The sequence below is a fragment of the Hemitrygon akajei genome, chromosome 14, assembly GCF_048418815.1.
Source record: "Hemitrygon akajei chromosome 14, sHemAka1.3, whole genome shotgun sequence".
Classification (NCBI taxonomy): Eukaryota; Metazoa; Chordata; class Chondrichthyes; order Myliobatiformes; family Dasyatidae; genus Hemitrygon; species Hemitrygon akajei.
Window position 1 is genome coordinate 79,340,446 of NC_133137.1, and position 13,072 is coordinate 79,353,517.

The 13,072-nt window shown below is 45.6% G+C and overlaps 1 protein-coding gene across 6 annotated transcripts in view; it reads right to left on the reverse strand.

The window, feature by feature from the left end:
* Positions 1-13,072, reverse strand: part of frmd4a (FERM domain containing 4A) — a 496,550-nt gene that overhangs the window by 269,334 nt on the left and 214,144 nt on the right. The gene's annotated exons all lie outside the window — the stretch shown is intronic.

Below are 13,072 nucleotides of genomic sequence, written 5' to 3' on the forward strand. Positions count from 1 at the left end.
ATTCCCTCAAAACTAATCAACAAGCTTCAAGACACTGGCCTCTGTATCTCCTTGAGCAATTAAATCCTTGATTTCCAGCTCCAAGTCGACCTAGTGAGGCAGCTCCCAGAGGACATCGCAGCCACTCCGCTCCGCCCAGACATGGTGTTAATATTGGAGTCTACAAAGCAAGTGGTTCTGCTGGAACTTACTGTCCCCTGGGAAGACCAGATTGAAGAGGCCAACGAGCGCAAGGTGGCTAAATACACCGATTTTGTTGCAGAATGCTGGAGCAATGGCTGCAGAGCTCGCTGTGAGCCAGTCGAAGTTGGGTGCAATGACTGCAGAGCTCGCCGTGAGCCAGTCAAAGCTGGGAGCAATGACTGGAGAGCTCGCCGTGAGCCAGTCGAAGTTGGGAGCAATGGCTGGAGAGCTCGCCGTGAGCCAGTCGAAGTTGGGAGCAATGACTGGAGAGCTCGCTGTGAGCCAGTCAAAGCTGGGAGCAATGACTGGAGAGCTCGCCGTGAGCCAGTCGAAGTTGGGAGCAATGGCTGGAGAGCTCGCTGTGAGCCAGTCGAAGTTGGGAGCAATGACTGGAGAGCTCGCCGTGAGCCAGTCAAAGCTGGGAGCAATGACTGGAGAGCTCGCTGTGAGCCAGTCGAAGTTGGGAGCAATGGCTGGAGAGCTCGCCGTGAGCCAGTCAAAGCTGGGAGCAATGACTGGAGAGCTCGCTGTGAGCCAGTCGAAGTTGGGAGCAATGACTGGAGAGCTCGCTGTGAGCCAGTCGAAGTTGGGAGCAATGACTGGAGAGCTCGCCGTGAGCCAGTCGAAGTTGGGAGCAATGACTGGAGAGCTCGCCGTGAGCCAGGTGAAGCTGGGAGCAATGACTGGAGATCTCGCTGTGAGCCAGTCGAAGTTGGGTGCCAGAGCTTTGCTGGCCATTCATTACAGCAGACTCTTAAACTCCTTGGAGTAAAAGGACTGCAGTGCAGAAGAGCCACCGAACATTCTGGAGGCTGCGGAAAAGGCCTCGCGGTGCCTGTGGATCCGGAGGGGGGGACCCGTGAATTAGTGAGCCACTTGGACACAAATCGGGGGCTAATCACCCCCGGCTGGGTCGCTCGGGTGAGGGTGTCTGATGATTAAAGACCCGAAACATCTTATGACCCGGGGTTCATCACTGAAGAAGTGTCTAAGTAGCACCAGAAGGTGTATTCTACAACCTCACTTGCAGACCCTTGTCAATTCAGACTGGCAACAACATCTCCTCCATGATCTCCATCAGCACAGGCGCACCACAGGGCTGAGTGCTTAACCCCCTGCTCTATTCGCTTTACTCCTATGACTGAGAGGCTAAGCATAGCTCCAATCCCATATTAAAGTTTGCTGATGACACTACTGCGGTGAACTGAATGAAAAATGAAAAGTGGTGACAAAGCAGCATATAGGAGGGAGAATGAAAATCTGACTGAGCGGTGCCACAACAACCACCTCTTACTCAATGTCAGCAAGACCAAGGAGCTGGTTATTGACCTCAGGAAGAGGAGACCAGAGATCCATGAGCCAGTTCTCATCAGGGAATCCAAGGTGGAGAGGGTCAGGAACTTAAAATTCCTCGGAGTTATTATTCCAGAGAATCTGTCCTGGGCCCAGCACGTAAGTGCCATTACAAAGAAAGCACAGCAACTCCTCCATTTCGAAGTTTATGAAGATTTGGAATGTCAGCTAAAATTATGACAAACTTCTATAAACGTGTGGTGGAGAGTATATTGACTGGTTGCATCATGGCCTGGTATGGAAAACCAATGCCCTTTGTATGGAAAATCTTACAAAAAGTAGTCGATACAGCCCAGTCCACCACAGGTAAAGCCCTCCCCAAGCCTGTCGCAGGTAAGCAGCATCCATTATCAGGGGCTCCCACCATCCAGATCATGCTCTCTTTTTGCTGCTGCCATCAGGGAGAAGGTACAGGAGTCTCAGGACCCACACCTCCAGGTTCAGGAACAGTTATTACCCCAACTATCAGGCTTTTGTTGGGTTTTTTTTTGCACATTGGTTAGTTTGTCCATCCTGCTGGGTGCAATCTTTCATTGATTCTATTGTGTTTCTTGTATTTGCTGTGAATGCCTGTAGGAAACTGAATCTCAAGGCTGTAAATGTGGCAAATAGACTGATACTTGGATAGGAAAGGTTTAGAGCAAGGGTTTCCAATCTATTTTATGCCTTGGACCCCTACCATTAACCAAGGGGTCCACAGACCCTAGATTGGGAACCCCTGGTTTAGAGCAATATGAACACAGGTAAATTCAACTAACTTCGACGGGAATCTTCGCCGGCATGAACTTGATGGGCCGATGGGTCTGTTTCCATTCTGTGTGATTCTGAAGCTTCTGAGGCCTACTAACATTGTACATACAGTGGTGATCCATGTTGTCTGTATGTCTGACATGGACTGAAGTTCTATGTGAGCAAGAGACATGAGGGTCAGTGACCTCCCAGGATATGCGAGTCAGCAAAACCAGAGTTCAAAGCCTAGCATCTGGGATCCCATCATCAGCGAGTCTGGAGATCGAGGTCCTCACCCAGGGTCCTCTTTCATTGTTACTGGCAAGCCATGGGATCAATGCTGAAGATCAAAGGCTGAAGGACGATCGTAAGTCTAGCGTTGAGGCCCAGTGCCGGAGCCCTGAGTCTGGGCATCTCTGTGGATCTGCTGGGGAAGCTGAAGGCCCAATATCTGTGAGTCCAAGTCCACTGGAGAAGTCAAAGGCCCAGTATCAGCAAGTCCGAGTCTGAAGGCCGAAGAGAGACTGTCCTGGGGTTTGAGGACTGTGTATGTCCTCTAGACGGTGGGAGTGGAGGATGCTATCACGTATTTGCTGCACAAATCACTCTCTCACCTAGATGGGGTCAGTTGTGCTGTGAGGATTACATTCCTTGACTTCTCTAGTGCCTTTAACACCATCCAGCCCAAGATCTTAAGGCACAAACTAACGGAGATGGGAGTAGACTCTCACATGGTGGATTGGATAGTGGACTACTTGACAGATAGACCTCAGTATGTGCGGTTGGGAGACTGTAGGTCTGACACGGTGGTCAGCAGCACAGGAGCGCTGCAAGGAACCGTACTCTCTCCGGTCCTGTTCACCCTGTACACATCAGACTTCCAATATAACTCGGAGTCCTGCCATGTGCAGAAGTTCGCTGATGACACGGCCATAGTGGGGTGTGTCAGGAATGGACAGGAGGAGGAGTATAGGAAACTGATACAGGACTTTGTGATATGGTGCAACTCAAACTACCTGCGTCTCAATATCACCAAGACCAAGGAGATGGTGGTGGACTTTAGGAGATCTAGGCCTCATATGGAGCCAGTGATCATTAATGGAGAATGTGTGGAGCAGGTTAAGACCTACAAGTATCTGGGAGTACAGTTAGACGAGAAGCTAGACTGGACTGCCAACACAGATGCCTTGTGCAGGAAGGCACAGAGTCGACTGTACTTCCTTAGAAGGTTGGCGTCATTCAATGTCTGTAGTGAGATGCTGAAGATGTTCCATAGGTCAGTTGTGGAGAGCGCCCTCTTCTTTGTGGTGGCGTGTTGGGTAGGAAGCATTAAGAAGAGGGACGCCTCACGTCTTAATAAGCTGGTAAGGAAGGCGGGCTCTGTCGTGGGCAAAGTACTGGAGAGTTTAACATCGGTAGCTGAGCGAAGGGCGCTGAGTAGGCTATGGTCAATTATGGAAAACTCTGAACATCCTCTACATAGCACCATCCAGAGACAGAGAAGCAGTTTCAGCGACAGGTTACTATCGATGCAATGCTCCTCAGACAGGATGAAGAGGTCAATACTCCCCAATGCCATTAGGCTTTACAATTCAACCGCCAGGACTTGAGAACTTTTTAAAAGCTAATATTAATGCTTTTTGAGATAGTGATTTAGATGCATATCATATTTTTTTACTGAGTTAAGTATTGTATGTAATTAGTTTTGCTACAACAAGTGTATGGGACATTGGAAAAAAAAAGTTGAATTTCCCCATGGGGATGAATAAAGTATCTATCTATCTATCTATGTGCATGGGTGGGTGGGTGCTCTGTGAGTCCACAGGGGAAGTCAAAGGCTCAATATCAGCGAGTCCGAGTCTGGAGTCTGGAGGGTGAAGATGGGCTGTACTGGCATTAGAGGACTGGTGTGTGTGTGTGTGTCTGAGAGTGAGAGAGTGAGTGAGTGAGGGGGGGGGAGGGAGGAGAATGGGGCTTGTTTTGCCATAGTTGCTTTGCCACTTGTTGTGTTGGGCATTGTTCTGCTGAGCACAGTGGACATTCTGTGTTCACAATGGAAAGTGTGGCAGCATCTGTGGGGTGCCCCGAGCACATCCTTAGGTTGTGCTGGTTATTCACAAAAAGAATGCATTTCACTGTATGTTTTGATGTACATGCAATAAATAAATTATCTGAATTTGAATCAAATACCTAAGAGACATGCACTCCCTCTAAATTCTGTCAGCAGCTCAGTGGATGCTGTATGATACTCCCACACAAAATCTGTATGATACTCCCTCACAAAATCTGGTAATATCCACAGTGAAGGAAATAGTTCCAGACATCGTGCACATGAGAGGAAACATGGAGTGTTAAATTTTTTGCGGTCAGGGGTACTTTTTTGACATGCGACTCATTCCTGCAGCTTTTATGTCTTCATCTGCAGAGCCTGGCCAGAATCTGAATCAGAATCAGGTTTAATATCACAGGCATATGTCAGGAAATTTGTTGTTTTGTGGCAGCAGTTCCTCACAACACATAATAATAAAAAAATTGTAAATTAGGATAAGTATATGTTTAAAAATTAAATTAAATAAGTAGTGCAAAAAGAGCAAAAAATATAGTGAGGTAGTGTTCATGGGTTCAACGTCCATTCAGAAATCTGATGGCGGAGGGGAAGAAGCTGTTCCTGAACCATTGAGTGTGTGTCTTCAGGCTCCTGTCCTCCCTCATTGATGGTAGCAATGAGAAGAGGGCATGTCCTGGGTGACAGGGGTCCTTAATGATGGATGCCGCCTTTCTGAGGCATCACCTTTTGAAGGTGTCCTGGATGCGGGGAGGCTAGTGCCCATGACAGAGCTGGCTTTAATTTACAATTTTCAGCAGCTTTTTCCGATCCTGTGCAGTGGCCCTTCCACACCAGACCAGATGCAACCAGTTAGCTAGCTGTGCTCTGTAACCCTGGGGACAAGTAACGAAGTGTTTCCTTGATGAAGGTCTCTAGCCAAAGTGTTGCCCACTGCAGCTCTGTACGGGAAATAACAATACAATCCACAGTGCAGGCACACTCAGCCGACCTCTCGCTCCCAAAGAAGTCAGTGAACCAACGACTGACAGGTGGATAGGCTGATCCATTCTTAATCTAGAACTGGAAAACTTACATTTATGAAGGGTCTTCTATAATATTGCACTCAGAAAGCTGAATCACAACACTCCTGTTTACACCAACAGTTCTGTGGTCAAGAGGATTGAAGGCTTCGAATACCCAGGAGTAAACATCACCAATAGCTCGTCCTGATCTAACCAGGGCCAAGAAAGCTCAAAAGCAGCTCTACATCCTCAGGAGGCTACAGAAATTTGGCACGTGCCCCTTGACAGTCACCAATTTTTATTGATGGACCACTGAGTATCCTATTAGGATGCATCATGGCTTGGTGGGGCAATTTCTGTGCCAGTGACCGCAAGAAACTGCAGAGAGTTCTGGACACATCTCAGCTCATCACAATAACCAGTCTCTCCTCCGTCGACTCTGTCTACACCTCGCCGCCTCAGCAAAGTAGCCAACATAATCAAATACCCCATCTAGCCCCGACAGTCTCTCTTCTTCCTTCTCCCATCGGGCAGAAGGTACAAAATCCTGAAAGCACGTCCCACCAGGCTCAATGACAGCTTCTATCCCACTGTTATCAGTCTACTGAACAGTTCCCTAGTACAATAAGATGGGCTCTTTACCTCACAATCTACCTCATTATGATCTTGCACCTTGTTGTTTACCTGCACCGCACTTTCTCTGTGGCTGTAACACTTTATTCTGCATTCTGTTATTGCTTTACCTTCTTATACCTCAACACACTGTGCAATGATCTGATCTGCAGGAACAGATCAAGACAAGACAAGCAAGACAAAGCTTTTCACTGTATCTTGGTACATATGACAATAATAGACGCAGGTCACTGAAGATGTGAGACAGAAACACTAAAGGAATCCCTTGTAGTTATGTTTTATTCTATTTTAGAAATATAGTATAAAATATGCCTTTCCAGTCCCACGAGCCACACCGCCCAGCAACCCACAGATTTAATCCTAGCCTAATCACAGGACAATGTACAATGACCAATTAACCTATTACCCGCTATGTCTTTGGAATTTGGGAAGAATGTACAAATTTTTTCATAGAGGATGCGGAATTGATCTCTGAGCTCCGATGCCTCGAGCTATAATTGTGTTGTACTGACCACTACACCGCCATGGCGCCCCAGCATTCAGAAGATAAAATCGGGAAAGAAAGCTTCTATCTTCCTCAAACTGATGGTAACAAATCTATGCCTTATTAGTGTACGAGCCCGCTGCGTTCTTCTGTTGCCCATCAACACAATGGGTATTTCAGACCCAACATCAGAAAGGCTACAGCGAATAAACAACCAGCATTCCTTCAACTTCCACTTATCCCAGTCCAAAGAAGGAAAAGGAAAGGAATTATCTGTAACTGTCATGGGGGAGTTCTCCAGCCCAGAGTCCAAAAAGAAAATCCATGCCAAAATGTTTTTAATTTGCACTTGATGAGGCTGGGACAAAGCAGACACACCACGGTTCATCCTCCAACAAGCCCATATATGGAGGGCTGCCACTTCCAGTACATCACAGGGAAATGCATTGGGGGGTTTAACGACAAGGGAGTTTGTGGTGGGTTCAGGAGATCTATGGGCAGGAAGGTCCAGGGGTTGGGTTGAAATGTGACATGGCCACCAGTGGCGGAGATGTGAAGATCAGGGATAGTGAAGGGCCATGAATGACCAGACCCCTGAATAGGCAGAATGTAGACACCCCAAAGATTTCACTGGACTTAGAAAAACACTAAGCATCTTATAGTATATAGAACAGCACTGCACAGGACAGGCCACCGGTCCACAATGATCCGCTGCCCTTAATGCCAACTTCAAATACCTTCGACAGGCAGCGCCTCACTACTAGCCCATTCCGGGCACCTACCAGTCTCTGCATAAAAAACTTGCTCCTCACGTCACCTTTAAACATCCTTTTCCCAACAATAATTCCCCTCTCCCTGACCTCTCCGCACTCTCAGTCCACAATAGACACCCCTATCAGAATCAGCTTTATCATCACTCACATATGTCATGAATTTTCTTTTAGGCAGCAGTTTAGTACAATACATAAAATTACTGCAGTAATATACAAAGATTTTAGGCTCCCTAGCTATAGATACGTGCCTAAGACATTGTCACAGTACTGTATGTAATATGGATGGTCACGGGTTCGGGGAATCTAAATCGGGGGGGGGGGGTGTAGATTTAAAGTGAGAAGGGAAAGATTTAAAGCAAGATTTCCACATGTAAGGTGGTGGGTTTATCGAACGAGCTGCCAGAGGAAGACGTAGAGGCAGGTACACTTCTAGAGTTTAAAAGACATTTAGATTTATTTTTGGACCAGTAAGGTTTAGAGCAGGGGTTCCCAACCTGGGTTCCACAGACCTCTAGGTTAACAGCATTGATCCATTGTATTAAAAATGTTGGGAACCCCTGGTTTAGAGAGATATGGGGCAAATGGAACTAGGTCAGGACAGTGCCAGAAAAAGCAGGATCTCCCAGAGGCCACCCATTTTAATTCCACTTCCCATTCCCATTCCGATATGTCAGTCCATGGCCTCCTCTACTGCTGTGATGAGGCCACACTCAAGTTAGAGGAGCAACACCTTATAATCCATCTGGGTAGTCTCCAATTTAATGGCATGAGCATTCATTTCTCAAACTTCCGGTAATGGCCTCCCCACTCCTTCACCATTCCCCATTCCCATTTCCCTCTATCACCTTATCTCCTTACCTACCCATTGCTGCTTCTCGCCCTTCCCTTTCTTCCACGGTCTTCTGTCCTCTCTTATCTGATTCTCCCTTCTTCAGCCCTTTATCTCTTCATCAATCGTCTTCCCAGCTCTTTACTTCCCCCTCCCCCTCTTCCAATTTCACCTATCACCTACTACCTTATATTTCTTCCTCTCCTCTCCCCACTGACTTCTCATCTTTTTTCCACCAGTCCTGATGCAGAGTCCTGGGTCGAAACCTGACTGTTTACACTTTTCCATCGATGCTGCCTGGCCTGCTGAGATCCTCCAGCATTTTGCGTGAGTTGCTTTCATTTCCAGCATCTGCAGATTTTCTCTTGTTTGTGATAGATCAGGTGGTACCTTGAACCAATTTGGCTCAAGGGCTTTTTTCTCAAAGTCTAAGTAAATTACGTATCAAAGTAAATATATGTCACTATATACCACCTTCAGATTAATTTTCTTGCAGGCATATTGTGGTGAACTACATATACCTGTCTGGACACGCCCCTCTGCTGACTGCTCCTGTGGCTCCTCCCACAGACCCCTGTATAAAGGCAATTGGAGGCACTGCTCCTCCCTCAGTCTCCAGGATGTTGTGTGGTGGTCTCTTGCTGCTAATCGTGGTCTCTTGCAGCTAATAAAAGCCTATTGTTCGCCTCCCGTCTCCGAGAGTTATTGATGGTGCATCACATATACAGGAAAATAAAGAAAGACAATAGAGTTTATGAGAGACTACACACAAAGACCGAGAAACTGCCAATGCCCAAAAGAAAACAAGCTGTGCGAATTTAAAAATAAACAAATAATCCTGAGAACATGAGTTGCAGAGTCCTTGAAAGTGAACCTGTGTTCCTGTGCAACATCATTCCAAGATTCTGTTAGTTTGTACAGAGCTAAGAATCTGAAACTGCTGATTTCACATTTTAAAATCAGGAAAGAAAAGCCTGCAAAATTATTCTCAGCAGCAACACAGCTCCCAACATCTAATAATAGAATATCAATAGCAGGCCTTCTGTGAGAAATTCTCTGTGATCGGCCCTGTGGGTTTGAGACCCACACGACATGTGGAATTGACAGAAAAGATTTAGAACAGACCAGTCGGTCTTCCTGCTGCCACTTCTTAGATCTTTCATGAAGTACAGAGTGAGTTCATGTTATTCAGGACCATCCTTGCTCAGTGAGATAGGGCATTATCACTTGCTTCCTTGAACATTCTATGGGTTGGCATGGTAATGCAGCCATATGTACATCGTTTTACAGCGCCAACTTTCACCGATTGGGATTCAATTCTCGCTATGGCATTTATATGTTCTCCTCGTGACCATTCAGGTTTGGCTCCAGATGCTTCGGTTTCCTCCCACATTCCAAAGCCGAATGGGTTAGTGTTTCTAAACTGGGAGCATGCTATATTGACACCGGAAGCATGGTGACATTCACAGGCTGCCCCAGCAGATCTTCAGATTGTGTTGGTCACTGACACAATGACACACTTCACTGTAGGTTTTAACGTACATGTGACAAATAAAGCTAATCTTTAAAATCTTTATTTCCATCATTAAAAATAGGCCTCATTATAGATTCAACATTGACTTGGCAATCAATAATAACTCGATTGACTGAGAGGTAAAACTGACAGGACTCAAAGGACTGAGTTAAGAGGGAGAGGTCGGGTAGGCTAGGACTTTATTCACTGGAATGCAGGAGATGTAGGGGTGATCACATAGAAGTATAAAAGGTTATCAGGGGCAGGTTAGGGTGAACAGTTTTTTTCCTGGGGAAAATAAACCAAAAATTGGGGCATAGGTTTAGGATGAGAGGGAAATATTTAAAAGGGACGATGGGCAACATTTTCACGCTGAGACTGGAGACTATATGGAATGAACTCCGGATTTCCAGCATCTGCAGATTCTTTTGTGTTTAACTCTATATCTAGGCTTCTGCCCCATTCCCTTCAAGTCCTGATGAAGGGTCTCGACCCAATATGTCAACTCTTCATTCTCCTCCATAGATGCTGCCTAACCCACTGAGTTCCTCCAGAATTTTGTGTATGTTTCTTTGGATTTCCACCATCTGCAGATTCTCTTGCGTTTAACTCTAAACTGTATCTAGCTTCTGCCCCCTTCCTCTCGAAATGACAACAGTTTATCCCTCTTCATAAGTGCTACCTGACCTCTCCTGAATTCCTCTGGAATTTTGTGTATGTGTTATCCTATAAAGACATTGCTTGTTGTTTCCCAGTGCATTTTCCAAATTCTTTGAATCTTCGCCAACATCTTTCAAATTAGGACCAATCCAAAGAACACTCATGACAGAATTTAATGAAGCCATCCACTCCACAGTTTGCTGTATTTGGAAATGACTTGGGAAACTGTTTGCACCAGCAATAAACTCAGCCAATCTGGTTTCTTCCCACAGTCTGAAGTATGTGTTACTTCATGACTCAATAATAACTTCCATCCTATCTAACCATTTCCATTCAACGTCAGGGTCTGGAATTCACTGTGCAAACCAAAACAGTTCAATCATCTTGTGTTTAAATATTATAAAGTCATAGAGATATACAGTGTAAAAACAGAGCCACTGTCACCCTGTAGGAGAACAAAGAGCGACCTTATGAGACCATAAAGCATAGGAGGAGAACTATAACATTTGGCCCATCGAATCTTTCGATCATGGCCAATTTATTATCCCTTTCAACCCCATTCTACTGCCTTCTCCCATAACCTTTTACACTCTGACTAACCAGGAATCTATCAACCTCTGCTTCAAATATACCCAATGGCTTGGCCCCCACAACAATCTGTGACAATGGATTCTAGACATTCAACACTTTTTGGCTAAAGATATTCCTCATGTCTGTTCTAAAGGAATGTCTTTGTATTCTGAGGCTGTGCTATCTGGTCCTAGAATGTTCCACTATAGGAAACATCCTCTCCACAACTGCTCTGTTTAGGCCTTTCAATATTCAATAGGTTTCAATGAGAACACTGCCCCCCCCCCCATTCTTCTAAACTCCAGAAGACACAAGGTCCAGAGCCATCAAATGCTTCACATACATTACCCTTTCATTCCTGGGATCATTCTCATGAACCCCCTCTGGATCCTCCAATGCCAGCACATCTTTTCTTAGATAAGTGGCCCAAAACAGCTCATACTCCAAATATGGTCTGACTAATGCTTTATAAGGCCTTAGTATTACATCTCTGCTCTTACATTCCAGTTGTCTTTCATAAGTTTAAACATTGTTGATGATAACAGTTTTTCCCCACGGTAGGGAAGCTTAATCTAGGGCCATGGGCTCTCAGTGAGAGGAGAAAGATTTGATAAAGCTCTTGAGGGGCAACTTTTCCATGCAGAGGATGGTGAGTATATGGAATGAGCTGCCAGAAGGAGTGGTTAAGCCAGATACGATCGTGTCATTTAAGAGCACTTTTTCTTATTGAGATGCAGCACGGAATGGGCCCTTCTGGTCATTCAAGCAACGCCACCCAGCAATCCCCAATTTAACCCTAACCTAATCACAAAACAATTTACAATGACCAACTAACCTACCCATCAGCACGTCTTTTGACTGTGGGACGAGCTGACAAACTCCTTACAGACAGCAGCAGGAACTGAATTTGGGTCATGGACCCAAAAACATTGTGTAAAGCACTGTGCTAACTTCTACGCTACCGTACAGTGTTTAAGTACACAGAGGAGCTACTACTATGTGTGTGCAATCTGCCTTATATCTTATACCTCCTCCACCTCACCTTAAACCCCTTACTACATAATGATAGCATCATAGAACACTACAGCACAAAAGTGGGAGCTTCAGCCCATCTAGTTCATGCTGGGCTCTACCCAAACAATATCACTCCATACCTCTCTCATCCATGTACCTATCCAAACTAAAATGTTACAATTGAACCCGCAACCATCACTTGTGCTGGCAGCTCATTCCACACTCTCACCACTCCAAGTGAAGATGTTCCCCCTTAAATATTTCAACTTTCACCCTCAATCCATGATCTCTAGTGCTAGTTACACCGTGGGAAATAGATTCTGGCTATGAACATTATTCATGCCAGGCAACCTAAGAGTGTTAAATATACACTCGGTAGGCACGTTACAAGCTACACCTGCTCATTAATGCAAATATCTAATCAGCCAATCATGTGACAGCAATATGTAAAAGCATGCAGGCATGGTCAAGAGGTCCAGTTGTTGTTCAGACCAAACTTCAGAATGAGGAAGAAATGTGATCTAAGTGGCTTTGACTGTGGAATGATTGTTGGTGCCAGATGGGGTGGTTTGAGTATCTCAGAAATCACTGATCTCCTGGGATTTTCACAAACAGCAGTCTCTAGAGTTTACAGAGAATGGTGCAAAAAACAGAAAAAAAAAATCACCTTGCAATTTTTAATGACAGAGGTCAGAAGAGAATGGCCAGATTGGTTCAAGTGGACAGAAAGGTAACAATAACTCAAATGTGTTAGAGCAGTGGTGTGCAGAAGAGCATCTCTGAACACATGCTGAACCTTGAAGTGGATGGGCTACAGCAACAGAAGACCATACCGGGTTCTACTCAAGAATCTAATAAAATGGCCACTGAGTGGCATACATCTTTCAAATGTCTTATTAAGCAACAGGAATTTTGTCCAACCTGCATCTGAAAGATCATACTCCAGATAATGAATATACAAGACCCTGCACTCAGTGGCTCAGAGCTAGAGAGTGTGAGCTCAGATCCCACTGCAGCTGGCTGAGCACAGAGAGCAGGCTGAGGCCACAGTGCTGAGGGAATGCAAGCTTTCAGAAGAGACGCTGAAGCATGTTTCTCTCTGCTTTCTCAACTACGTGAGTTGGTATTTTGCACTATTTCACAGAGTCATGGAGGAGAGCACTGTGTCACCTGGAACAACTTGGTGTGCATGGACACCCCCGATCTCTCCATCAACTTCCCTCCTCCCTGCAACCTAAAGTGCATCACGTCTCAATATCACA